Genomic DNA, 27,039 nt, shown 5'->3' on the forward strand with positions numbered 1-27,039 from the left:
TAACATTAATTCGGTAAGAAGTAATTGTGTGTGTGGGTTGTCTGCTGTGTGGATGTTGGTCTCAGTGTTGGGAATACAGTGAAGAGCGAGATGAGACCTCCGCCTCATGGAACTTATATTCCTGCAGGAAGATGGGAAACAAATCAGTGCCCAGGAGCTGGCAGACGGGCCTACCTGCCGGCTGGGCGGGGTTGGGGCAAACCTCTCTAAGAAAGCGCCATGCCGGGTGCTATGTTCTCTGATTCTCACACCTCCGGGCCACCTAAACGAAGCAACACGTCGGAATCCTAGGAGCCTGCGGCGGCCAAGGCCAAGCAAGGGCCGTGTGGCACGGTCAGCATCCAGCAACAGAGCCCAGCTCCGCGGTCTCGTCTCAAGCACTTCCCTGCGGCCCATGCTGCCCCTCCCGGCATGAGCCCCTCGGGCTTTAACCGAGGGAAGACGGTTCCTACAAGGAGAAATAGAAAGGATACAGGAGGTGAGAGGGGTGTCCCCCAAACCTTGAGACCGGAGTGCCAAACCGCTGTCCTTCAGGCGCACTCAGAGCAGGCCAGGCCCATGGAGAAGTCCCACGGGGAAGTCCCACGGACGGCCGTTTGCAGGCCACGGCAGCCTGCGCCCATGGTGATGACCCTCCCCGGGCGTGTTGTCTGCTGCCCACATAGGCGCCAGGGGTGCTGAGTTACTTTCGTTGTAGTTTATTGATTTTACTTCATTTCACTTTTTTCTTTCTTGGGGTGATGACTGCTCCCTGCCCCCTGCATACTGTGACATTCTTGTGGGAAATGTTGACCTAGGTTATTATCTGTGACCATAAGCAGGGTCCCTGGCAGAATTTTGCACTGAGATGAAATTTAACTCAGGACCCTAACATATCTGAGCAGGAGAAGGATCATGAAGACCCATCACCCTGACTGTGAGCCAGGGAGCCCCGAGGCACCTCCATGAGGCTGTGGCCCCGCAGGCCCAGTTCGACACGCTGGCACCCAAGGTGAGTGTCTGTGCAGCCCAGCTGGTAGGCTCTGCTCATTGGCATTGCTCTCTGGCCAGGGTCCCTAAGAGCAGGCTGACAGAACAACAAGGGACCCACAGAATCAGAAGCAGCAGAGAAAGTTCACCCGGTGATCCTGCTGTGTGGGTGGCCCTGAGCAGAATCAGCTCAAACTGTGCGAAGGCTCATGCCTGAGATGCCTGAACCTGAACCCATGCCGTGGACGGTCCTCCTGCGACCCAGTGCTGCATGCAGGGCTTTGGGAACTGTGTGTGCGCAGGCGTCCGAGGATATGGATGAGGGTCCTGGCCAGGCAGGGAGTCTGCCTGCAAGAGGCCTGTGCCACCCCGTGTCACCCCACGATGGCTCCGCTTTGCTTAGCTAGTCTACCTCTAAACACAACAGAGTTGTCAGAAAACGCACGCTTTTCCGGAGGGTGACCTACCGACATGCCATGTGTTGTGTTTCTTTTTTCCCCAGTTGCAAATAGATGTTTCCAAAGCAGAGGCCCTGGGTGTGACTCATGTGCAGGGCCGTTGGACATGAGCCGTCTGCATCCTGCGTAACCTCCGCCAGGTCCTGCCAGGCAGGGCTCGCTTGGGCGGGGAGCTCGCGTAAAACACTCAGAAGTCAGAAAAGCAAATATCGGTTCAGACACAAATGATTCCTATTAGGACAATCTTTTTTCTTCCTTTTTTCTTTCTTTTCTTTTTTTTTTTTTTAACAGATTGGTCTCTTCAGAAGTATCTTCACCAATATAAAACCTTCCTCCTCCACTCTTTCAGATACTGCTGATGAGTTCACAGAACAACCCCAAGCAGAAACTAAGTTTTCAATCATTCACCAGTGGCTGCTGCACACAGGAGCTGGCCGAGCCTGGAGCCACGGTCTCAAGGCATCTTGCCTGTTGTAACCATCTGGACGCCTCATTCATAGAGGCACAGATTTCGTTGTTCTGACATGAGACCAGGAATGAGGACTTTGTAAGGAAAGGTGTTTTTGTATGTGCAACCAGGACTGAGGACCACATACAACGAGATGAGAAATATTAATTAAGCAAACTTAATCGAGCACTATGTTTCAGGCTGGCGGGTGTTTAGAATCCTAAAATCGTATGCTCCGTGGCTGGCACTGTTATGAGACAAAGGATGAGGCCATTTTGAAAGCCACCTATGCACACGCGTCCTTAGAAAGAAGCCGAGGTCCCGACATCCTGCTTTATTCAAGCACGACTCGGTACGACGTGCGGCGGCAGAGAGTAAATCTGCGAGCGACAAGGGAGGATGGGCGACAGGGAGAGAGATGAGCACGGAGACTGTACATTAAAGAAATCTCTGGCAATCCCAGGATATTGACAAAGGTACATGCTGATAGCCAAGGAGCATGTAAGGATTTTAATACCACATTTCCAGTTATGACTAGAGAAGCATAATTAGGTACTAAATTACAATGTTAATATTCATTTGAACAAATAAGTACTTGTAGTGGTGGCGTCAGGGCCCTGGGAGGGCAGCAGAGGAGCTGACTGAGTGGACGGAGAGTTCCTTTGAACGAGTTTCGTCCCAGGTTTGGCGAGGTCGGCTCTCAGCAACGCCTTAGAGGTCGAGATGGGGACTGTGAGTGGTGTCGTTTCTCCTTCTGCAGCTACGCTCAAGGGATTTGGGTTGAAGCAAGTAAACGTTCGAGTGGTCACAAATCACAGCTTCTGCTACATGCTGGAAAGAAACCGGGCAAGAGCGGCAGGAGAAGGCCGGCGGGGGCGAGGCCGCCCACGGCCACAGGGCGCCGCGCAGGCGGACATCGGAGCCCAGCCGCGCACTTTTTCCAGCAGAATCAGCAGGTGAGGGTCTTCCTGAAGTCTCCTACCGTTGGGGACTTATCTATTTACACCTCCCCGTTCTCCAGAAAGAGTCTGAGGTTGGGCTTGCCTGTCATCTACAAGAAAATTAAAGTCATTTCCCTAAAAGGGGCAAAAGCAAATTGAAGTAACGATGAGAAGGGAGGGAAGCGAGGTGAAAGGAGGAAGAGAAAGGAGAAAGTGAACACAGACACGCGCGGGGGCGCGCGCCCACGCACGCGCACGCGCCCGTTCACACACGCCCCACGCGCGCGCACGCACACACACGCACGCGCACGTCCACGCACACGCACGCCCACGCCTGCGCGCATCCACGCACATCCCACGCACACGCACGCGCACGCCCACGCCTGCGCGCGTCCACGCACGCCCCACGCACTCGCCCACGCACGCACACGCCTGCCCACGCGCGCACGCACACGCGCCGCGCACGCACACGGCTGCAGACCTGAGTCCCTTTCTCAAGTCCAGATCTTAAATAGAGCACTGCTCCCCTCTTGCCCGTTTCCCCAGGAGTCGGGTGTCTTCCTACACAATTTCTTTGGGCCGCATACAAAAGGTAAGATTCCAAATTGAGCAACACTAATTAGCTGGGGCCATCTCCACTCTGTAACAAAAGCAAATCTATCACCAGCCGCGGGAAAAAAGCCACTCCTCAGCTCCCCCAAACCCCAAAACACATACGCTCAGCATTTTAACTGGTCGGGGTAAGAGCCATTATTTTCATTAATGGAGCTCATTTTTATTTTATTGGGCTTTTTTACTATCAGATTAAAAGCATGTTTTTATTGTAGTTTTTTCTAATGCAATCTTGGGTGATGTGCTCAGAATGAATGGAATAGTTATTGTTTTAATTATTTTTTCATTTTGTGTTTTTATTTCGTTCGTTGCCTTTATTTACTACTCTTAAGCTTGCCATAATAACGGGGACTCAGGGTGCTCAGAGGCCTCAAGTTGCACCCCCACAGTGGTTTGCCTCTGCTGAAGGCCAAGTGCCAGCACGCTGAGCCTCTGGAACCCAGCCCAACTAATGAGGGCACCCAGGCAGCACCGAAGACAGGGGCCCCGGGGGCTGCGGGAAGCAACACCAATGTCCTTTCCGGTCACTTATGGTCCTGCTCCTGCTTCAAGCCACCCTGGCTCACCAGGTAAAGAAAAGAGCCTCAAGGTAGATAAGCCACAGGGCAGTCTTCACCCACAGCCACACCTCCCCGAGGCCCGTTCCGCACAGGATACTTGTGACAACTCACAGATACTCAGACACATTTGGACGCTTGTTCCTGCCCATGATCAGGAACGGAGGGCCACAGTGGCCGCCCCGCCAGCCCAGGCATCCAGTCCCCGTGGACACGGGCAGGGCCAGCGCTTCCCTCCCTAAGCCACAGGACACTGCTGAGACCACTCTCTTTTGTTCCTGAACAGAGGTAAGGCAGATGATGTTTAAACCCCACAAAGTCCGCTTCTTACTGAATATAGAATCATTCATACGTGTCTCATCTCACAAAACGTTCATACGTGTCTCATCTCACAAAACGTCATTTCTAACTGACCCTTTTAGGTGGGGATGGAGGCAGACCATGGAACGCAGTTTAACAAGATCCCAGCATTAACTTCCGGAAACAGATTCCACTCAACAAAAAATGCTGTTCCCTTAAGGGAGATGACGCTGCATCACGAGGACCACTTTTTCATAAAGACAGTTTGAAAGAAGGTCCCCTACCTTGGGGAGCATACCCAGATTTTAGTTATGCAGACAAAAGAAGTCCATTTATCATGGCCTGCACTCAAGCACTGGGCTCTGCGCGTCCTGGGCATCGGCGTGAAGCCATCGGCTCCGTGCGCTGGTAAAGTGCCCTCCCACAATGCACTTGTGAGTTCCATGCAAATAAAATGATATTCCCCCAGGATTTTTGAAAAACTATGAGGCCAGTCAGGCAGGGATTCGTAATTTAGGTTGGGCAAACTTTGGCTGGTTACTTTGGCCAAATATTCCTTACCTTTAAAAAGCGCTTCAGGAGGTAACACAGTCATGGGCCATCCGTTTTTAGAAAAAAATTACTTGGCATGCGTGCATAACTGCATATCGCTGGCTGGCGGGCTGCAGAAGGCACGCCGGGGCCCTGCGCCCAGTCACAGGGTTGGGCCGTGTGCAGGCTTCCACCGCTCACCAGGAACAGCGGACGAATTATTGTCACACATTAAATGGACACTATACAAATTTGTAACAAGGCGTTATATAAAAATAATCATAAAAATCACCATGGCCGATGCTTCCTGAGAGCATTCTCTCAGCCAGACTCCATTCTAAGCCCTTTCCAGGTCTCGTGTCATCCCACCTTCTCCCACAGCCCCAGGCAGCGCTATGACCCCTGGTTTCGGATGAGGAGGTCAAGGTCACAGAGCTGGTAAGTGGCAGAGTAGGACCCTGGCACTAGAGCACATACGATCAGGAGTGACAGGAGCCAAAATGAAAATAAAAGCAAACGAGGGGGCAGGGGGCAGATGGGGCTGAGCAGGTGGCCCCTCTGAGAAGCCCCTGTAGGAACAGAGGCTCCCCATCAGGAGGACATGTTTCAGTGTCATCCACCTGTAAATGATGAAATTGGCTTGGAGGCTGCTCCCGCCTGACTTATTTCCGCTTTCTGCCTGGCTCTGTCCGTTCTAACCCAGTGGGAGATGAAGACAGCACCCGAGCATCTGGTTTGAGTTGGTACGCAGACCTGCCAGGCTGCAGAGCACACCTGGGGCCACACCCCACACGTGTGCACGCACATGCATACGCACACACGCATGCAAGTGATGAATTGCCCCCGGCACACACTACCACCTCGCACACACGGGAAGTGCCGGATTTAATGGCTGGGCTTATCTCGTGTGACATTCCCGAGACTCCATTTTTTATTAAGCAATTTTTAAAGAGTTTTATGACCCCATGAGCAATAATTTTTTTCGTGAAAGCAGACTGAACTGTAAGTGGCGGTAATTACACCGAACTAATTGTAGGCGAAATTAGTAAGAGGTCAGATCTGTTTGGTCACAAAAGAAAATACATGCTTTGGATCACACCTTAAATGTTCTCTAGGAAAGTAATGCATCATTGGAAATGAAACCTTCCTAAATTAACGCTGGGTCTGTCCTAGAACACTTTGGGGAATGAGGGTTCCTCCTTGGTTTTGAGGTACGTGTGTGCACCTAGCATATCCTCACTTCTGGAGCACCCCACACCAGCATGAAGGCATGATTTGGACCCCATTCTGGGCCCAAAAGGCAGGGCTCTACCTAAGACTCAACATCAGCAGGGGAGAGGAGGGGGCAGGGATAGGGGTGGGAGAGGGACGAGGGTGGGAGCCGCCGGACGGATAACATGCAAAGAAACGGACCCTCGCTGCCGTCCCAGCCCAGGCGGTGGAAGGCAGGGACGCCTGCAGACCCCGGTCTCAAGGGAGAAAAAGCCCAGCAAGCCCTCGGGGGCTCAGGTGGAGGAAAGATTGGGTCCAGGACCGTATGGCTGCAGCAACTCAGCTCCACCCTGGAACCTTCCAGTAGAGGCTTCAGCCAAGCAGCTCTGAGAAGGGCCCTGTGAGATACAAAATCTAAGAAAAATAGTCCTGGCACCTAATTACAACAGTGCAGTTTGCTGCTTTTATCTGTAATTGGACTGTATAGTCTCTCGTTCTAATTTACATCTAAACTGTGATAATCAAGGCAAGCAGAACAGAGCGGTCTCTAACCAGCTACCCTACCGACACCCGTTAACGCCTCATTGTAACAACTTAGTTAAAGATGTGGCTGTGAAGATGGGGAGTATCGGTTTGAGGCATTTAATTCTGTGGAAAGAAGTAGAGATTTTAAATACTAAGTAGGAAAATCAATAGAATGCCGCATCATATTGGTTTCGCCAAACAGATTAATGAAATTAAGTACGTTCTTGCTTCGCTGTTCTTTTTCCCAGCGTTACCTGATGCAGCGTAGGTTTGTAGGAAAGGGTAACTGCAGGGGAGGAAGTCTGCGTGAAGAGCCAGGTGTACCCCGAAGCTGGGAGACAGCGCGTCTCATTTACGGAGCCGAGGTTTTCTTTGGATGGGGTTATGTTTTCAGACAGGCATCATGGGTCTGGGCTTCTGCAGTCCTATGGAAGAAAAGACAAATTCAACTCAAAGCTAAGGCAAGATGCTGTCCTTCCTGTTGTCAGTGGGGACCACCTGGACAGTGCCAGCACTCACGAGCACGTCCTCGAAGCTTTGTGTGACAGTGGCCACCAGTGATGATGCCTGGCTGAAAATGGCCACCCGTGAAAACACAGAATGTGAGGGACAGAGGGAAGCTGGGCGGAAGAAGGGACGACACACCAGGTCCCCGGTGTGGAAGCTGGAGCAGCAGCCGTGAGAAGAAGCCGGTCTGACAGCAAAGCCCGGGCGCGGAAGGACCCGGGTCTGCAGAGGGGTGCGTGCCATTCTTGGGACAGGGGACACAGTGCACGCCAGCTCCTGACCAGGTGGCCGCGGCACGGCCACCCAACCTGCCCCAAGAAATCCCAGATTTTTATTAATTTGCTTATTGGATTGATTGATTGCCTGATTGATTGATTAATACAATCACCCGTCCTGCTTCCTGAGTCTTTAACGCAAGCTCAATATAGGACTCAAAACACTAAAAGGTGGCAACGCTGAAAGTGTGAGTCATTGCGCGTGGGTCACTCTTCTTGGTCCCCATGCCGCAGAGAGGCATGAATGCAGATCCGTAAAGAATCTAAAAACCTTGCAGAGGAGACTGGCCGTCCAGACCGAGAGCTACGGGCCACGGGGCCTTGAGGTCTGCAGCTGACTCTGGTCCAGCCCGACTGCCCCTCAGAAACCTTCCAGGATTGGATGTAATGACCAGTGACTCACTGTGAAGGGACAACTGGAGGGCTGTGGGGTTCCAGACCTCGTCTGGGGTGGGCACACAAAGTGAAGCAGGCCACGGTCCTGCCTCCCGGAGCTGGCCGTCATGGGTGGCTGTGCCACATGGGGCTGCAAGGTTCAGCGGGGACACAGAGCCGGGGCCCCGACCTAGCGGGGGAGCAGAGCCTCAGAGGACAGCCAGACCCCGACGTCGAGAAAGAAGGCGTGTGAGTTCCGACTCAGTCTAAAGTGTCGTTCTTGGAAAAGCGAATTTTCTGTCGAATTTTGCATGTGCTTTTCAGATTCCTGAGGCGTTCCCCAGTTTCTTCAGCACACAGCGACACAAAGACAGGGGTGACGGTGCCCCGGAGGCAGTGGTCGCCGCGGGACAGGGAGAGGTCACCAGCCCCTCAGAAGGGGACCCTGCAGGGCCGGCCCTGGCTAAAGTCCTCGAGTTGCTGGGACTCTGACAGCAAGGCCACCGCCTGCCTCGGCTGCACAGACAAAGCCAAATAAGCTGCTGGCGGCCGCCGGTCTCACAGCGACAGATGTGGTGCCCTGTGCCATCCCATCGGTTCTTAAGGGGTTTTTTTAATTGCAGACAGACAGATGTCACTTGTCCCTTCCATCTTGTTTACGATGCTGCGGGAAAACCTGAGAAAGGATGGTCTCTGCAGAAACCCTGACGTCCGCTCAGAGGGCTCCAGACCACGCCGGCCTCCGCAGCCCCGTCCCCCTGAGAGCAACGGCTCCGGGTTCTTGAGCGCACGGTGGCTCCGAGCCTGGAGGCCCAAGGGCTCGCCCACAGGGCCCTGCTGGGCACGCCAGCTCCAGCTCCGCCACACCGCACGTGCCGTGTGGGCTCCCAGGACTGTCACCGTCAAGACCCCACAGCGGACGTCCCTCTCCGGCACAGCAGTCTGCACCTCGCTCTCATCCACACCCAGGAACTCCTCTGAGCAAACCCACGTGGGCCAAGCGGGGGGCGTGGACAACACCCGGGGGCCTGGGGTCTGGGGAGCCGTGCTGGTCAGTTCAAGAGCTTCTCGGGCTTCAGTACCCGGGAAACGCCCTTCCCTGGGGTCACATCGTAACCGAGGGACACGGTTGGCACTTCACGCAGGTGCTCCAATCCCAAAACGCCTATTCCTCCTGCGGTACCAAGACCACCCAGAGTGGCCTCGCAGTGTGACCTCCCGCCCCCACCTTCCCATCTGTCCCCTAACCCTGCAGCCAAGAGTCCCCACGCTCCCCAGAGACGCCTGCTCCCAAGTGCTCCTCTGCACGGCCCGTGCTGGCCACACCTTCGCAGGCAGGGAACAATTTCTCTCTGAGACAGGTGGGGACATAATGAATGAACAAAGCCTTAAGGAGAAAAGAGGGAAAACCACATTTTTCTTTTCTTTTGAGATAAAAATAACACACCTGCTCATCAGCGTCCCCCATGACAGCGTGAACGTCCAGGAGCAAAACGAGGAAAAACCAACCTCCTCCTGAGGACGTGGCTGGAGCCAAGGCCCCTCTGAGCCCCCGAGCCAGTGAGAGCTCCTGAGGGAGGCCGCTGCTTCCATTCTATCCTCTTTGTTAAGTACGGCCAGAAAATATCTGTAAAAATTAACCTAAAGCCTAATGGCTTATGTAAGAATGCCTTAATAAAAATGTGTCGGCAAGGTTATTGAACTGTGCGATTCAGCCCCTCCCACCTGATACTTTTCGGTCTCATTTCTGTCTAAAGCTTATTCAGCAAACCGAAATGCCAGTGCTCGTCTCCAATTCCGCTTCTCTGAACCTGCTAATTTACGAATACGAAAGGATTTATTTGTGTTATTAGCTGCCTGTAACCTCGCGTTGAAAAGGTACGTTTAAAACTGAAATCCTGAGATGCCCCCAGACCCACCAAATACCTGAAGAATGACTTTGATTTTTCTCTGCAAGCTGTGTTTGATTTACATCAATTAGGGGCCTCCACGTAAGGTATCATATAACAGGAAGGCTAATAACCCAGAAATAACCTCATTAAAAGAGACAGCATATCGGTCTAAACAGAATGAACTCTAAGCAGAAAAATTAGTGACCTGGAAACTGGCAGGAAGAGGTAATGGCAGCACCGAGAAAAAATACATTCCCGTTAGCGAGTCAAAGGAGAAACCACCAGCAATAAAGCACAAACACAATAGGAGCAGAAGCAGGACAGTCTGTGATGTTTTTAATCGGCTCACATCCCGGGACACACGGTTCGTGTGCCCCCGACCCGACCAGCCGAGATCACGCGTGCTCCCCTCGCGGCCTGCGGGGCTCCGACGGCCCCCCGCCCACCGGATGCGGTTTCGCGGGTGGGCGACGGCCCCTCCGACGCCTGCCCGCGCCATGCCATTCACGCAGGGCCCTCTGCGCTCTGGCCGGTGACACAAACCGCCCAGAAAGGAGGTCCCCTCTGCCTCTCCGTGCTGGTTCCGGGGGCCCTCCCTGGGTGCCCACACTATGCAGATGTTATAAACACAGAGATGACCGAGAAAACGGCTGTTTCCGTGAAGCCTCGCACATGTGGTTTGGCTACTTAAAAACGACAAAAGAAAGCCAGTGGCCGTGTCAGAGGTGGACCACGTGACATGGCCGGAGGAGGAGGAAGGACGTGCGTGAGCCTTCGAATGCCCAGCGTCTGGAGGCTGGCTCGCCACGGGGGGCCCGCCAGGCCACAGTCCGGGGTGTCCCGTTCCCGACTTGGCAGAGTGACGCCTGAGCAAAGCAGCGTAACGAAGCTCGAAGCGGACACACGTTTGCACAGAGCAGGTTAGGGCTGGGGTTGTGGCCGAGTCAGTGGGAACGCCCGATGATCTCTTACTCGAATTTTCCACTGGCCATTCCTGGACAGGCGAAGCCACCAGACAGAAGCCTCTGCTCGGGGGACACTTGGCTTTGGCGCAGTCCCTCGGCGGCAGGAGGCAGGGGACCTGAGCCCGAGCTCAACGCAAAGGTGCAAGAGGGCGGCCGGGGAGGGGGCGCAGGGCCGAGGGCCCCGCTGGGCCACCTCCGGGGCTTCGGGACCACGCGAGGTTCCCGGGCATTTAGTTTGGGTCACTCCTTTCCGACCCCACCCTTGCTCAGCCGTGGGGTCATCGGGGCTCAGAGTCCTGGGCACCCCCGGCACAAGACCTGCCCCTGGGCCGAGGCATGAAGGGGAGATGGGAGAGGGAGCCTCTGAGGGGCCTCACAGGAAGGCGGGTGCTTCCTGCCCCTCTCTGGCCCCCGTGAAATCTCATGGGCCGGTGGGTGGGCGCGAGACGGGGGCACATGTGGCCTGACACCAGGTCAACCCCAGATCCTGCCTTCGAGCCCCATGACCCTCATTTTCAAGTAAAACCCCTCCTGCCTCCCCACGCGGCCCAGCCCCTCCTGACCCCGCCTTCGTCCTCACGCCCTCCCCGGCCACTGCCGCCCCCAGAGTCCTCCTCCCTCTGCCCCGGCCTCGGGGACACAGCTCCCTCCCCTTCCCGAGGGCGCGGGCCAGCAGGGCCCTCTTGTCGCCTCCAGAATCAAGTGCTGGCTTAGCTTCAGAATCACGCGATCCGTCCCTCTCTGCTCGGTTTTGTCCCTTGACTCTTCTCGAATGGTGCCAAAAGCGAACGCTGCTTCTCTAGGACAAGGACCACAGAGTCGGGTTCTTGCCTGGGCCGGGCAGGGGACTGGGTGAGGACAGCGGACGATGGAGGCGCCAAAGGGGTCACCCGTCGCCATGTGGTCAGGCAGGACCTGTGCTGCCAAATGTTTTCTTTAAAACAATTAATCGGGATTTTTGGGTGAAGTCTCCCGGGGTTGGCGAGCCTTCCAACAGCAGCTTTAAGCGCGAGCTAGCCGACCAGTCTGTGGTGGCCGATCGGCCTGGGCCCGCAGCCCGGTGCTCCCTGCTGCTGGCGGGCACCCGCCTCTCCCACAGCCCAGGAAGCTGTGGCCCAGGGGAGGAGATGCCACAGGCCAGGAAGAGCTGGAGCCCTGTGGCCGTCGGCCCCAGGAGGAGACCAGGCTCCCTGGTCACGCTGCCCCCGTCCCCAACCTCCCTTGCGCATCATCGAGGCACAGAAAACAGTGTGAAGTGGGCCACGCGCCCCCGTGAGGGTCGCCAGGGGAGCCAGGCTTCGTGAGCAGGTTTCTGCCAAGCCGTGCGGCCCCTTCTGTAAATAAAACTTCTGACGGTGTCGGAAAAGCGTCCTGACGTCTCTGGCAGGTCGTAACGGCGCCTCCAGGGCCTTTATCGCTGTGGGGTGATCGTGGCTCCCTCTCACCGACACAGGCCTCTCTCTCGGCAGCAAAAATGGAGTTTAACCCCGGGGAGGGGGCGGTGCCGGACACGACGAGGCCCCTCACGGCGGCCTGGCTCAGTCCAGGCCATCGGCTCGGGGGCGGCCACAGGAGCCAAGCGGAAGCCACCAGCAGCCGCCGGCGGCTGCCCGCGCGGGCAGGAGCGCTTCCCACGCGGCCGGCAGCTCCGAGGGCCGCGAGGCGAGGAGGGAGGTGACCGCTGTGTTTTCCTCAAAAAGCGAGAACACGGAAAGGAGAGGAAGCGAGAGACGGCGGCCGTGGCTGCTGAGCGGACGGCCCCTGCCTCGCGGCCCTCGCCTCTGCCCGCCGGGCGCCACCGCCACCGCCGCCGCCACCGCGTGGAGACGGGCCGCGGGAAGGCTGTCCAGCCTCAGGCCACCGACCCTGGTGGCCGGAACGTCCTTCGTGGTCTCAAGTGTCTCACCTATAAAATGGAACGGTGTTCACCAGGCCAACCACTCCCGTCACGCCCCTCGGCACAACGTTTGCCACGCGATGGAAAACCAAACCGCGCCTGTTTTCGTTGTGATGAGCATTGTCAGCCTAGGCAGACCGGCCTCCGTCACAGCCGGGCAAACGCTCCAGCGCCTCCGTCCAGCCCTCCTCCCCCGCCCCAAGTCCTTGCCTTGTGGACGGTCTGCCCCCCGGGGCCTGCACAGACCCTACAGCATGTGCCGTGGTCACGGCGGGTGGCAAGTGACACATACACAGAAGACTGTCCCAGAATTAAATGGGAAGGCTCTGGACCAGCCTCGGCAAAGGAAGGAACCAGGGCCACCCTGCACCCCGAGGGCTCGGCAGCTGGGACTAACCTGTGCTTCTGTCCGGCGCGGCCTCCGGATCATTGCGGTCACTCTTTTCTCCACTCCCCACCCCTTCTTTCCCTGCTCAAGGTTCAAAGTCCCAGGACAGAACGTGATTGGCGAGGCCGGGTCACCTACACACCCCAGGCCCGCAAGGGATAGGAGGGCACTTTGGTTGACAGGCCTACGAAGGCTGGGTCCTTTTCTAAAAGGGAAACTGGAGTGTCGTTACCCCAAAAAGGTGACAGGACACTGGGGGCTGAGTATACAGAAGCAACAAATGCTCGCCATACATTGTCTCCCAGAACACACCGCTGTCCTCTGCTGGGCCATAACTGTGTGTTCCTTAGTGCGGGGAACAGAGCGTTCCACACTTTACACTGCATCACGACCTCAAACATGACCCGAGCATCAGCAGGTCTGAGACCCCCACAAAAGAAGGAGCTCGTAGCTGGAGAGATGCCGGGCGAGGAGGTGGGCACTCTGTCCACCCCCTCCCCGCCCCGACCAAGCAACACGGCCTGGCATCAATCCCTCCCCCAGGCCCGGACCCCTGTGCCCCCCCTCCAGGGCCCCTCTCCAGTCCTTACCCCAGAGGGGGCACTCGACCTGCCACTCAGCCCCTCCCACCCCCTGCGCCGCACACGTATCCGATTCCGACTGCAAACATGACGATGAGCCTGGGAAAACCAGCCCTGGAAGCAGGTCCCTGGAGCTAATTCATCCAGCGTCCTTTGTGAAATAAACCCACGAGACACACAGGAAGGACCCGGGCCTCGTGGGGCCAAAGCCAAGGGCGGACCCAGCGCGAGCCAGGACTGGAGGGTTTGGGGCTATTGATTTGTCAGACGTGAAACACAGCCTGAGTGGCGTGCTTTCTGCCAAAGTCACTATTGACCCCAGATGACACTCTGGGCACTCGGAGAGGCATGAAAGCCTCGCAGGACGAGGGGAGTGTGAGGCACGCAGGGCGACCACGGGCACCGGGATCCGCCGATGTTTTAAGTGTGAGAGGCACGCACTCCGAGCCTGCCCAGCGGATTCCTGGGGAAGAATCTGGCGAACAAATTCACACCCTCGTTGAAAACAAAAACCTCTCCCGGCACCTGTCCCTTCACAGGTGACGAGGACGAGCGCATTATTCAGACATATGAATCTCTCCCAAAATAAAGGACGGAAGTGCTCCAGTGTGTGTCTGTGGTGTCCCATCACAGCACCCTTGGGGACGAAGCTTAAACCATAATTTTATCACTGACACATGGAGTAGTGGGTCGATTTCCCCACAGACTCAGAAGTCGGTCATGAAGGGTCAGACTGAAAAGTCGAAAGACAAAAAAAAGGGAAAAAGGAAACGGGACACTCTGCTCCCCACACGGAACTTTTCTACCCAGACGAATCCGAAAGAAGTAAAATTAAATGAAAACGAGCCCGAGGCCCTTCGTGGGCGGATCTCAGCTCCAGCAGCCCCGTGATTTGTCCGAAGGACACTGGTCCTTTCCACACGACCCTGGAGTGACGGCTTGTCCTGCCTGCAGCCACCACACCCGTCCCCGGGTGACACGGACACCAGTACGCGAAGATGCACCTCCGGCACCACCGGTCAGCCGAGGAGCACCTGGATACTGAGGCCAGTCCCTGAAAGGAACACGTTCATCAAACGTCAATGATTTGGGCCAAAAAGAGTGAAACTCGGGTCCAGAATCAGCCGCTGTAAGAGTCGGTTGGCCCACACTCCCGCACGGCCCCGCAGGCCTAGCCGACGAAAGCTCGGGTCGACTCTGACGGGAGAAGCAGACGTGGGGTCGGCGTGGGTGACAGGAGAGGGCACCAGGGGCCCGGAGCTCAGGCCCCTGGTGTGGCTGAGGCAGTGAGTCAGCGGGGGCTGCCCCAGGGGAGACCGTGCAGGAGCGCGAGGCGGGACCGACGACAGCCCGGGCGGGGGCAGGGCGCCCCCCACAGGAGCGATGTCACTCCACAGGGAGAGGGTCACGTCTCACGCTTTACCCCCCGGCACTTGGCACAAAGTAGATGCTCAGTAAACTCTTACGCCCATAGCGGATGTGACCATCAGCTGTCAGTGGGCTGCAAACGGGAAAATTCTAGATGGTCGGGAGCTAGCCTGCAAGAGCACCAGCCGCAAACGTGCAGGAGTCGAGTCACAGAGAAGTTTGCTTTTCGCAGTAAAGGTTGCTCAGCACGAAAGCCCATTTATCTGCCTGCAGAAGACGTTTAATCAATTTACATGAGGGATTTCAAAATTAGTCAGCCTGTAATGAACTATGAAATACTGATTAATGCGTTTTCGCAATGTTTGATTAGAAACTTAACGTGTATGCTAGCACACTGTCACCATCACGGCACTTACACGCTCACAGTGTACTTTCCACAATCGCCAGAAGAGATGTTCTGCGTGCAGACAAACGCGTTTCTGGCGAACAACGCGTAAACGGTCTTTCTTCCTGGAAGTGCTTCCTGATGCTGAGGGGTGTCTCCACCTTCGGAGGCTGGGGGAAGCGCCCTAATTCAGTATGAAGCTGAGGGTCAGGGGCTGAGTTTCGTGGGAGTTCTCCAGAAAGCGCCAGGAAGCAGGAGCCCGCCCCCACCCCCGCCTCTCCCAGGAGCCAGGTTCTCGCCAAGAGAGGAGACCCCTCTGGTTTCACAAGGGTGGAAGGAGCTAGATTCTTTGGGCCAGACTTTGCATTTGGTATCACGGACCAAGATGCTCGGTAGGCTCCTCCCCAGGCCGAGGCCAAGGGGGCTGGCCGGCTGCTACCCGGGAGGTTCAAAGATCCCCTAGAACTTACAAGGCCACGGCGATAAACTTCTGTGGATGCCTCAAGAGACTCCTCGGAGAAGGCAGGCGATCCCCGCCATGTGGCTGGGAGCTCTGTCCCTGGCAGGGTCACCCGACCCAAACATCGGGCAGAGCTGGAGTCGTGCAGGGAAAACTCTGTGACGTGCAGGGATCTGATCAATTAGGAGTGTGACCTTCCTAGCTTCAGCTACTTAAAGCAAATCCCATTTGTACACATGCAGACGACATCTAAAGAGACCGACACACACAGACACACGAGTGCTAAAAACTGGCTACCGGAGAGTGTGAGGCTGAGTCCAGGGCAGGTGTCTAGGGCACACATGTGCCCAGCGCAGCCCCAGCCGGGACGTGACCTCACAAACGTGGTTTCGAAAGGTTCTCCCATGGAAGTGTGCCACCACCACAGGGACCGCTGACTGCCAAACAGAGGCACGCAGACGCAGGCACACAAAGAGGTGGCGGCCAGCTGTGTGCGCACACCTGAGGACAGGTAGCACGAGGGACAATCACCGTGCAAGCTATTATGTCACGCTGAGGTTTTAAGCCTCCCTCAGAATTTTAAAAATCATTCTCTCTCCGGAGTGCCAGGATCCAGGTTCATTAGCGAGGCATACTTATTAGGATCTTAAAATAACCGGGATGCTGGACATGTAAGAACATGTCTCTTGCTGTCATGACGACTAAGTAACAACAATGACGCCCACACTCACATGACTGCAGGGAACGAAGTTATCGTGCCTGAATATAGATAAGTTAATTATGGGATCATCAAAAGAACAACAGCTCTGTCAATGCAGAGATGATTCCACAATAATCAATAACGACAATCTTGTTCGATAATGGGCTATTTGTTTCCAATATGGGATCTAGGTTCGGTCCGCATGGAAATGCGGCAGTAGGAGGAAAACAAGAAAAAATCTCTCAGTTTAGGGTTGGTGGTTGTCAGTAGCAACAAATAATGGAAAATTGCCATCTGGCTTCTTTTTTTAAATGAAATTTGAATAATCAATTTAATAATGGATAGAGCACTTGCTTACAGAAATAATCCATTGTCATCGCTGGGAAAAGGAATCTGTGGCACAGAAGACAAAGCTCTGCAGTGTGACTGTGAGGCACGGCAAATAACCCGAGTAAACATCCACGCACAGGCCACAGTTTCTGCCTCCACTGCTGGCCTCACATAACCGGAGGATAACTCTTTCCCCGTGTGCTCAGCCTTTCGCAGCCGGTGTTTAATAATCAGGACACAACTTACGAAGCGGTTGGCTCGCTGCGGGCACTCGGCTCTAGCGACGGTCCGTGGGAGAGGGGTCGCACAAGCGGTGCCCCATGACCCTGTGACACGCAGTGGGGGAGGCCCGATGTCAGCAGCACGGAGGCGGGAGGTCAGAGGCATGTGTCCGGGCGGGGGCGGGTGCGGCCACCACGCCAGAGGAAAGACGACTCGGAAGAGAGAACAGGCGACACGGAGGTCCAGGTGACCCGTTTACTGACACGATGAGAGCAAAAGCAGCAGGGAGAGGTGTCCCCCCCGCCCAGCGCGGAGACAGTGACCCCGGAGCGTGTCATCCTGTCGTGTTGCTTAATACGATGTGCGTGCACAGGATCCCATCGGCCTCAGAAGCCGCTTATACCTCTTCCGATGAGCTCCCCGCGCGTCTGGGGGAGAATGAAGGGCCCGCCAGGCCTCTCCGGGAAGGCGGGGCTCCCTCCTTCCCCCCAAGCCCGCCCCTCCCCCTGGGGGCCTCCCTCTGTGCATTGGGAGGTACAGCTGGTTGACTTGCCCAGAAGACCAGCCCTGGGAGCCAGCCTTGGCCCAGGGTTCCTGGTGTGTCCTGACCCCAAGGTACCCCCACGCCGTTTCTGCCTCAAGTTCTGCTTTGGGCCACAGAGTGTCTTGTAAAGTCTCAATGTGGCTCAAATCGCCGGCACCTCTGTGCTGGACGACACCATTGGGAACCCCCGCCCGAGTCCTGTCAGCCCCCCGGAGCCCCAGTGATCACACACGCCCCCTGCACTCTCTGAGACCCCAGCCTGGCCCCAGACACCAGGCAGGAGGCTGAGGGCTTTCAGCGTCTCACCTGTCACCTGTTCTCTGCGTAGGTGGCACACCTCTGCCTGGGTTTCTGCTGTACGGTGAAGACTGGAGAAAGTTCCAAACATTTTTACGTCCTGCCAGCCGCTCGCCCGGTCCCCTCCCACCCCTTCTCTGGACGCTCAGGCCAGGGGCGCAGGAGGGACGCCCACAGGCCCCGTGCCCGCCCGGGCCAGTGGCTCCTCCCGAGGCCTCTCTCCCCGTCTGCAGATGGCGTCTTCCTGTGTCTCGGTGTCCCCGTGTGACTGTGCCCAAATGTTCTCTTCTTACACGGACACCAGTCCAGTCGTACTGGACTAGGCCCAGCCTAGCGGCCTCGCTTTAGCCTGATCACCACTGTAAAAGCCCTTTCTCCACACACGGCCACACGCTGAGGTTCAGTGAGGACAGGAAAGCAGGTCATGCCCCTGGGAGCCCGGGCAGCCTGGGAGGGCGAGGAAGGAGACCAGGTCCCACGGCCGGGCCTGGAGGGGATCGGGCAGGACAGGCTGGTCCCCAGAGGCTGGTGCTGTGTGACAGGCAGACGAGTGAGAGCAGAGAGGACCCCTGAGACCCAGCAGCCAGGCCGTCCCCGGTCCTTGGCCCCACGGAGGTGGCCGTGCTGGGCGCGGAGGCGGACTGCCAGGAGCACACCGCCATGTCGCGTGAGAAGCTGAGGATGAAGGACAGGCCCGTGGGGCCCGGGGGCCAGGTGGGGGCGGGCAGAGAGGGCTGCGGAAGGGACCAGCCGAGAGCAGACTAACGCCGTTCGTGCGTTCGCAGCTCACACTGCGTCTAAGCACCGAAAACTTTAGGATGCAGAAAAAGAATCAGAAGTTCCAACGGGTTTGTGATGATGATCGCTACAGGAATGAGTGCTCTTCATCTGTTTATCAGAGATCTGACGAACGCGTTACGATTCTCGTCTCGTGAAAGGCCCCCCTGCCCGGGCTTCTGCTGAGACAGGGAGTTGGGGACACCGCGCACACCCCGCATCGCTTAGACCGAGTGCAAGCCGCAGCTCCCGCCTACGTGACTTAGCAGCACGCAGGGCACCAAGCAGGTGCCTGCACTTCAAAGGTGCTCATGGTTCTGCCCAGACTCAGTGTGCTCCTCTGTGCCACGTTCCCCGCCCCATGAGCCGGTGGCACCGCCGTACCCCGACACTCTTGGGTGGCATCCAGAGATCCGTAAATTCCGGTTTCCACATTTGTGTGCGGGCTCAGGCTGGTAGCACCGTGTTAACTGGCTTCTCGGTGTGGGAACCAGGATGTCAGGTGCCAACGGGTCTAAGAAACTAAGGCATCTTCCAGAAAGGGGCATCTCTGCCCCGGCATAGGTCCAGCCGCTGCGTGGCAGGACACTGACTGACGCTCCGTCCCGTCAGGCAGGAGCCCCTGTGAAAGGACGGCTTTCACGGGCATTGTGGGTCCTGTCCAGGCCCAGAGAAGGGGCCTCTCCACCGGAGGGCATCCGGCCTGTGAGGGCAGACCCGGCCTGTCCGCCCCAGAGAGAGCAGGTCGACGGGTTTCCACTGGAGGTGAGGCCTGGATACAGACGGTCAGATCCGGTTTCACAGGAGGGCGCTGTCAGCTTTTGGGGGATGTTCCCTCCACCTCCTTTGGAACCCTAACACCTGCTGTACGGGAGGCGGGAAAGGCAGCCCCTGAAGCGGGGGCCGGGCAGCCCCTCCGGGGCAAAGGCGGAATGCGGAGCCGTGCGGGAGACAGGCACGCACCGCACTGCAGAGCGCAGGAGAGGGTGGGTGATTGACTCGAGACGAGACGGGGTGATAAAGATCAATTGCCGAGGCTCGGAGTTATGACACCAACAAAGTTACAATGACATTAGCACAAAGAGAGAGACACAAATCCATTACAAAGATACAATCAAATATTCAAAAAAGCCTGGGATGCTCATTACTTATTCATGCTAATACAAGTATATTAAGAAATCTAAACAGTGTTAGCGCTCGATCACTCACCAACCAAATGAGGCTCTGCATTTATCAGAGCACAGTCATCAGGGCCCGGGGTGGCTGTACCAAGGTGGCAATGTGACATAACTGGAGATACTTCTATCAGCCTACAAGGGCTAAGAGAGAGACGGGGGTTTATTAGACCGAGGGATGCCGGCCCACTCGGCAGAGCAAGAACAGGGACGACTGTGCCCAAGTCGTCTCCCCAAAAATCAGATTTACCTGGGCCGCCCCTTACGGACGTGCCGTCTGTTCCCAGCGGCTGCCGGCAGCGTTTCCGGCCGTAATAAACTATCTACAGATTAATCTTTTCGACGAAGAATGGGGTGCCCCAAAGCCGGGTCCATCCCGGGAGCCGGCGACACACACTCGGCCTCTGCGTTCCCGGTGACGCCGGGCACCGTCGAGCACGTCCCATCCCCTCGGGGACTGCTGTGCTTTATCGAGCGACATGGCCCCGACCTCCAGTAAGGAGGAACCCAGCCGGGATGCTGGGGGGCCCCCCGGCAGTGCCCAGGCACACAGATTAGGGGGCGTCTGAGGACATTTAATGAGGTGCACGAGTTTCACAGTGAGTACAGCAGAAGCACAACAGAACATTCTCGAAAACGCACCGTCCTCCAGCATGAGAGCATCATCGCAAGTCCGGCTCTCCTCCACCTTCCAGAAGCTTCCTGGCACCCCAGCTCCTCAGGTCATTCTCGCGTGTGCTCCTCTCCCATTTCCAGGCCCTTCCTGCGACCGTCGCCTGCATTCCTGCTCCGACGGTCCCTTCTCCCTCCCTGAGTGACCGCGTCCACGCCCCTGGCCTCCAGGCACGTACACTCCGCTCACTCTCAGAACCGCGTCTCTGGCCCAAACCTCGCCCTGGAGCCCGCGAGCCCCGCCTGCCCGCCACGGTGGAGAGCCCGGCGCCTCTGTGCGAGGCGTCTCCGGCCCTCCCGCCGCCCTCGCACCAAGTGCCCAGCGCAGGGCCGCTCTCTCCCGCCCATCGCTACAGCCCGTCCCATCTCTCCTGGCCCTGGCGACCTTTCTGCAACTTGCTTTGGAGCACGTCACTGTCCCTGCCGAGGTTTCCTGCAGAGGGTCCAAACGCTTTCCAGGGCACACAGACCTCCGTGCTCTCAGCAAGCACATGCCCCTGCAGGCATGTGGGCACCTGCGTGAAGCCGGCACGGTGACATCGCCATGAGACGCGGTGGCCCCTGAACTCCTGTTCACGAGTCCAGTGCCTGGGCACCCTCCTGTCTCCCTCCTTTGGGGCCTGGATCAAAAGCATCTCCTGGAGGAACAGCCTGAATCAGCCACCCCTGAGCCCATGTCCCTCGGGCCCCGTGCCCTTGTCCCAGCAACCCCCAATGACATGCTTACACGGCTCTGGCCACAAGCTGCTAGAGGCCAGTCCCTGCGGGCCAGGCTTGGCCTGCTTCCCGGCCCTCAGCGACGCTGCCCCACTCAGTGCAAAGATGTGTCCCCTTTTCCCCCGCCTCCCACCGATGTGCAAGGGCCAGAGCTGGGATCGAAGCCTCACCAGGCAGTTAGGTTCTGCCGGAAGAGAGACGCTTTCCCAATAATCCATGTCTTCATCAAGTCGGGTCGTCACAAGGAGCTGTACAGTTCTGTGCTAATCGCTCCAAAAGACACAGGAAGCGGTCACCCTACTGCTGCCCCTCGCAGGTCACGGTCTGCTGGCCAACCCTAAGAGGTGACTTCAAGGGAGATAAGAGTCGGCATGTGCCAGCACAATCCTGCCGAAGGCCACCTGCCGGAATGCAGGTTTGAGAGCTGCAGGTCCGAACGCGGGTTCCACCACCGTGTGTCCTTGACCTCGGCTTCCGTGTCCTCCAGGCGCCGTCAGGGGCAGCCCCATGTGGGCTAGGACCTGCTGTCTCCTGTTCAGTGGTCCATCCCCAGGGCCTGGCACATAGTGGGCACCCAGCAAATACTTAGGGAGGAAGGAATCCGAGAACGAGAGAATGGAGAACCCTACGATATGAGAAATGGAGATTTTCGGGGAGAGGTGAATGTAAGAGACGTGCGAACTGCAAGGTGAGTTTTGTGTTTCTGCGTCCAGCTTAAAGGAACATAGTCCGACCCTGCCTCCAGGTCGGTTTGTTTTGGGTACAGTCTATCCTCACTCAGGTTTCCCCGCCTTCTCTTCGTCCTGTGCAGGGCCCGCGTCTTCCAAGTCACCATGGCCACACCGCCTGCCCGGCAAGCTCAGCACGCTGTTTCCACACCCCGTGCACCCTCCGCCCTGGGACAGCAAGCTCTGGGCGCCCCGAGTCCGAGCCAGTATCAGTGGCGGAGAAAGGAAGAATGCGTCAGTCTATCATCGCTTAGAACGAGAAGCCACAAACAGGAAGCCAACAGAGCGACGCCCACTCGAGCTCTTTCTAGGGCCATTCACCGAATAGGTAATGAAGGTCAGCGAACAGCATGGACACTGCCGCTGCTCGAGGAACTCGCGCTGTTTGTCAGCTAAGGGCGCCTCCAGCATCCTGATGACGTCCAAGAGACGCCCCCGTAAAGCCCGGCTCCGACGTCCCCGCTTTAGGGGACCTCTTCTTCAGACCGCGTGTGTAGAGGAGCGCTCGGCCGCCAAGGATGAATTTTGTCAACTGATGGAGCAAAGGACAGGGTTAACGTGGTATCCGTCACCACCGCTCCAGCTCAGGCCCCACCTGGCCTCCCCAGCTGCTGGGAGAGGCTCACGCGCTCCTCCTGGAGGCCTTGCCTCCCCTTGCTGCCACCAACGAGCCTTTGAAAATCAGCTGTCATTTCCCAATATCTTGAATTCCAAATTGACAGCTTGCTTGAGCATCTTCTCAAGTATAGAAGTTAAAGTGAAAACTTTAGAAAAAAAAAAACTAGGATCATTATTTTTATTTACTTGGGCTTTTTAAACCTAGCACCTCTTTTGGAAATAGGGGTGGAATATTTATTAATGAAATAATGGCTGAGAACTTCCCAAAGCTGGGGAAAGACTTGGACTCCCAACTTTATGAAGCTAATAATAGCTCACTTCAAAATATCAAACCAAGAAGCTATTGTCTAGAACACACTATAACAAAGTTGTCAAAAATCAAAGACAATGAGAGAATTTTAAAAGTGGAGAGAGGAAAAATGTCCTCCCACATGGGCAGCTCCACAGGCCTCCGCAGATTTCTCAGCAGAGACTTTGCAGACGGGGAGAGAACGGAACGATATATTCAAAGTGCTGAGAGAGGAACCATCAACCGAAAATCCTTTACCCAGCAACGTCATCGTGAGTGTGGGATAAAGACTTTCCCTAATATACAAAAGCTGCGGGAACGCATCACCAGGAAACGCGCCTTACAAAAAATGCTGAAGGGAGTTCTTTGAGCTGAAATTAAAGAGCTCTTATTAGTAACATAAAAATATATGAAAATACCCAACACACTGATAAAGGTAAGTACATAGTCGTATTAAAAATACTCTAATACTGTAACATGGTGGTGTGTTAACTACTTAATACTATGTTAAAAGTTAAAGAGCAAACATATTAAAAATAGCTACACCGATGTGTTCATGGACGTACAATATAAAAAGATGTGGATTATGGGATAAAAAGATAGCTCAACAGGTGTAAATCAATAAATATGATGCACTACATTAATAGAATGAAAGATGAAAATCATATGATCATCTCGGTAGATGCAGGAAAAAATTGACAAACAACATTCTTGATAAAAACACTCAACAAATTGGGTGCAGGGGGTATAGATGGAGCATACCTCAACACAATAAAGGCCATACCTGACAAACCACAGCCAACATCGTACTCAGGGGTGAAAGCTTGAAAGCTTTTCCTCCAAGGTCAGGAACAAGACAAGGATGCCACCATCACCACGCCTACTCCACGCAGTACTGGAAGTCCTGGCCAGAGCAATCAGGCAGGAAAGAGAAAAACATGGCCAAACTAGAAAGGAAGAGGTAAAATTTTCTTTGTGTGCAGATGATATTATCTTAAACATAGAAAATCATAAAAATTCCACCAAAAAAAAACCCTATTAGAACTAATGAACAAATTTAGTAAATTTGCGGGATACAAGATCAATACGCAGAAATCAGTTGTGTTTCTTTACACTAACAACAAAACGCGTGAAAAAGAAATAAAGAAAACAATCCAATTCACGATGGCATCAAACAGATAATGAAATACTTAGGAATAAACTTAGTCAACGTGGTGAAATCTGTACACTGAAAACTACAATATATTGATGAAGAAAACTGAAGAAGAGACAAACAATAGAAAGACATCTCATGGTCATGGATCAGAAGAATTCATATTGTTAGAACATCCACACTGCCCAAAGTTGTCTAGAGATTCGATGCGATCCCTATCAAAATTCCAAAGGCATCTTCCATAGAAATAGAAAAATGGTCCTAAAATTTGTATGGAAGCACAAAATACCCCAAATAGCCCAAGCAATCCTGAGAAAGAATAAAACTGGAATCATCACATTTCCCGATTTCAAACTATACTACAAACCTAGAGTAATCAAAGCAGCATGGTTGTGGCATAAAAATGGACACATAAACCAGGGGAACAGAACTGGGAATCCAGATAAGCCCACATATGGACAGTCCACTAATATCTGACAAGGGAGCCAATAACACTCCATGGGGAAAGGACAGTCTCTTCAGTAAATGGTGTTGGGAAAAACGGACAACCACGTGCAGAGGAATAAAATTGGAACTTTATCTTACACCAATCACAAAAAATAATTCAAAATAAATTGAAGACTTAAACATAAGAATTGAAAACATAAAACTCCCAGGAAAAAAAAAAGAAAACGTAAGAGAAAAGCTCGTTTACATTGGTCTGGCAACAATTTTTGGGCTACGGCACCAAAAGCACAGGCAATAAAAACAAAAATTAATGGATGGGACGACATCAAACTAAAAAGCTTCTGCACAGAACATGGTTATATAGTGCAGCAGTGAGCACGTCCTGGGTTCGCACCCCAGTGGAGCCACGGTCATGGTCTACGGCCACACCACCCTAAACAAGCCCGATGTCTGAGCTCGGAAGCCAAGCAAGGTTGAGCCTGGTTAGTACTTGGATGGGAGACCACCTAGGAAGACCAGGTGCTGTAGGCATAAATAATAATAAAAATCAAATAAATAAAAATCTTCTGCACGGCAAAAGGAATGATCGGCAAAATGAAAAGGCGATCTATGGAATGAGAGGAAATACTCGCAAATCACCTGAAAAGGAGTTAATACCCAAAATACATAAATAACGGATACAACTCGCAAGCAAAAAACCAATTAAAAACTGACAAAAGGAATAGACATTTTTTTCAAAGAAGACATACAAATGGCAAACAGGTACATGAAAAGGTGCTCGACTCACTCATCAAAAGAGATATACAAATCAAAACCACGAGATATCACCTCGCACTTGTTAGAATGGCTATTATCAAGAAGACGAGCGATGACAAGTGTTGGCAAAGCTGTGGAGAAAAGGGACCCCCTGTGCAAAGCTGGTGGGAACAGAAATGTGAATTTTCTTCTACATGGAAAACAACGTGGATTTTTCAAAAACATTAAAAAGAGAACGGCCACACAATCCACCAATCGCACTTCTGATTTACACCCAGAGGAAACGGAGCAGGATTCCGAAGCAACGCCTGCCCCGCGGCCCATGCTCACCTCAGCGTCGCTCCCGACAGTCGAGTCGTGAAAACAACCTAAACATCCATCCGCCACTGAGCGAATAAAGCTTTTTCTGGTCGAACCCCCTCATTTAAGGAACATAATTGTTTTAAACACGAGTTTGCCATAGAAAGCATTAGTTCTGCGTGCGCCCTCTGTCCCCAGCTCCCCGTCCCCGCCACGGAGGCGCCCGCTTTCGCCATGAGCCAGTTCCTTCGGGCTTTGCCTCCACGTCGGACAGCGGCGGGTCTGCATTTCTGCCCCTTGACTTTGTCCCGCTCGGCATTACCTGTGGCCTCCTGCTTTGGAAGGCCCCCCAGTCCCCGCACGCACACAGTACCTTGCCGAGCGTTACCCCCAAACCGAGCCGTTTCGTAACGATGACCGGTTCAGTATTCGGTGACGTTCTGATGACCATGGAAATGGCAGTCGCCGCTGAGCTATGTAGAAACGACCATCACATTTCCTTTCTGGAAAAAAACGTTCATCTCCTTGGGAGCAATAGTTTTATGTTCGTATAGATGTTTGTTTGCTTTTTCTTAGTTTTCCACACACTTTTCACTAATTCAACCCCAAGCTTTTCCCCAAACGTCTAAATTATTTCCCAAGAAGTTCAAATGCGTCACAAATTCTATTTCCTGGCGAACTCTCTCCCCACGCCTGGTGCCCGCCGCCTGGGTCTGCGGCCCCCTCTGCGTGTCTCTCTGTCCCGGCCGACACCGTCACTTCGGCGGAGCGCATCTCAGCTCTCCGAGACACGGTGCCTGAGACCTCGTCGTGGGGGACTTGGCTGGGCTGCTGGTTGATTGTTTGGGGGCAGGGAATTCCGAGGTGGCCTCCGGCCTGGGGGGCTGTCGGTGAAGAGAGCACCATGCATGCTCCCCTTGGGTGAACCTCTCATCTGTCCTCGTCACCCCTAAGTTTCGCGGTGACGGGCTGTCGTGTGGACCTCTGTTCATCCACTGAACTGGGCTTCCAATCTGGAGCCGGTTACCCTGAAGTCGTGGGAAGAGTTCTTGAACTACGTCCACAGTGGCGCCCTCACCTGCGTCCTCTGCTGTCCACCCCTGGAGATCCCGCCTCCGGCCGCTGCCCTCTCATCGTGCACCCTCTGCCGCCTGCTTCTGTCGGTCCTTCCATAATCCTCTGCTGCATGGGGCAGGCAGGGGTCAGGGGCTCTGACAGCTTCGTAAACAGTCTCTCCGCTCCCAAGCCCCCGGCAGCCCCACCTGTAAACCTGTGGCCTCAGCTCTCCCTCTGGCTTGGGAGTTGGCCTTCTCAACTCCTCCAGGCACTTTTCCACTCGCCCTATCTCCCACCTTCCAGAACTTTCCAGCTGCAGTTTCGTCCGCCGGTTCTGTCTTCACGCCTTCGATACACCTTTTCGTGTCTTGTCACCACGAGCCCACTTCATGTCATCCACGAGGGGTCGTCTAGAACACGGACACTGCCAATATTTCCTTCCAGTCGGACACCTGCTCTGTGCCTCTGTGTGCGGCGTCCACCCAGACGGAGCTCTCGTTTGATTTCTATGTGAATAAATCTGCCAGTCTTTCTGTGTGTCGAGTCTGGAGTCTGGGAAGAGATGCCCTTAGGATCAAACTTTCTAGTCACCGCTCCTGCAGGGTCCGAGGC

At 54.9% G+C, this 27,039-nt stretch overlaps 1 pseudogene; it reads left to right on the top strand.

Moving 5' to 3' along the window:
* Nucleotides 1–24,730: 24,730 nt before the first annotated feature.
* On the top strand, nucleotides 24,731–24,846 carry LOC120589172 (uncharacterized; annotated as a pseudogene).
* Nucleotides 24,847–27,039: the final 2,193 nt, after the last annotated feature.

This window comes from Pteropus medius, unplaced genomic scaffold, assembly GCF_902729225.1.
Source record: "Pteropus medius unplaced genomic scaffold, Ma_sr-lr_union100, whole genome shotgun sequence".
Lineage (NCBI taxonomy): Eukaryota > Metazoa > Chordata > Mammalia > Chiroptera > Pteropodidae > Pteropus > Pteropus medius.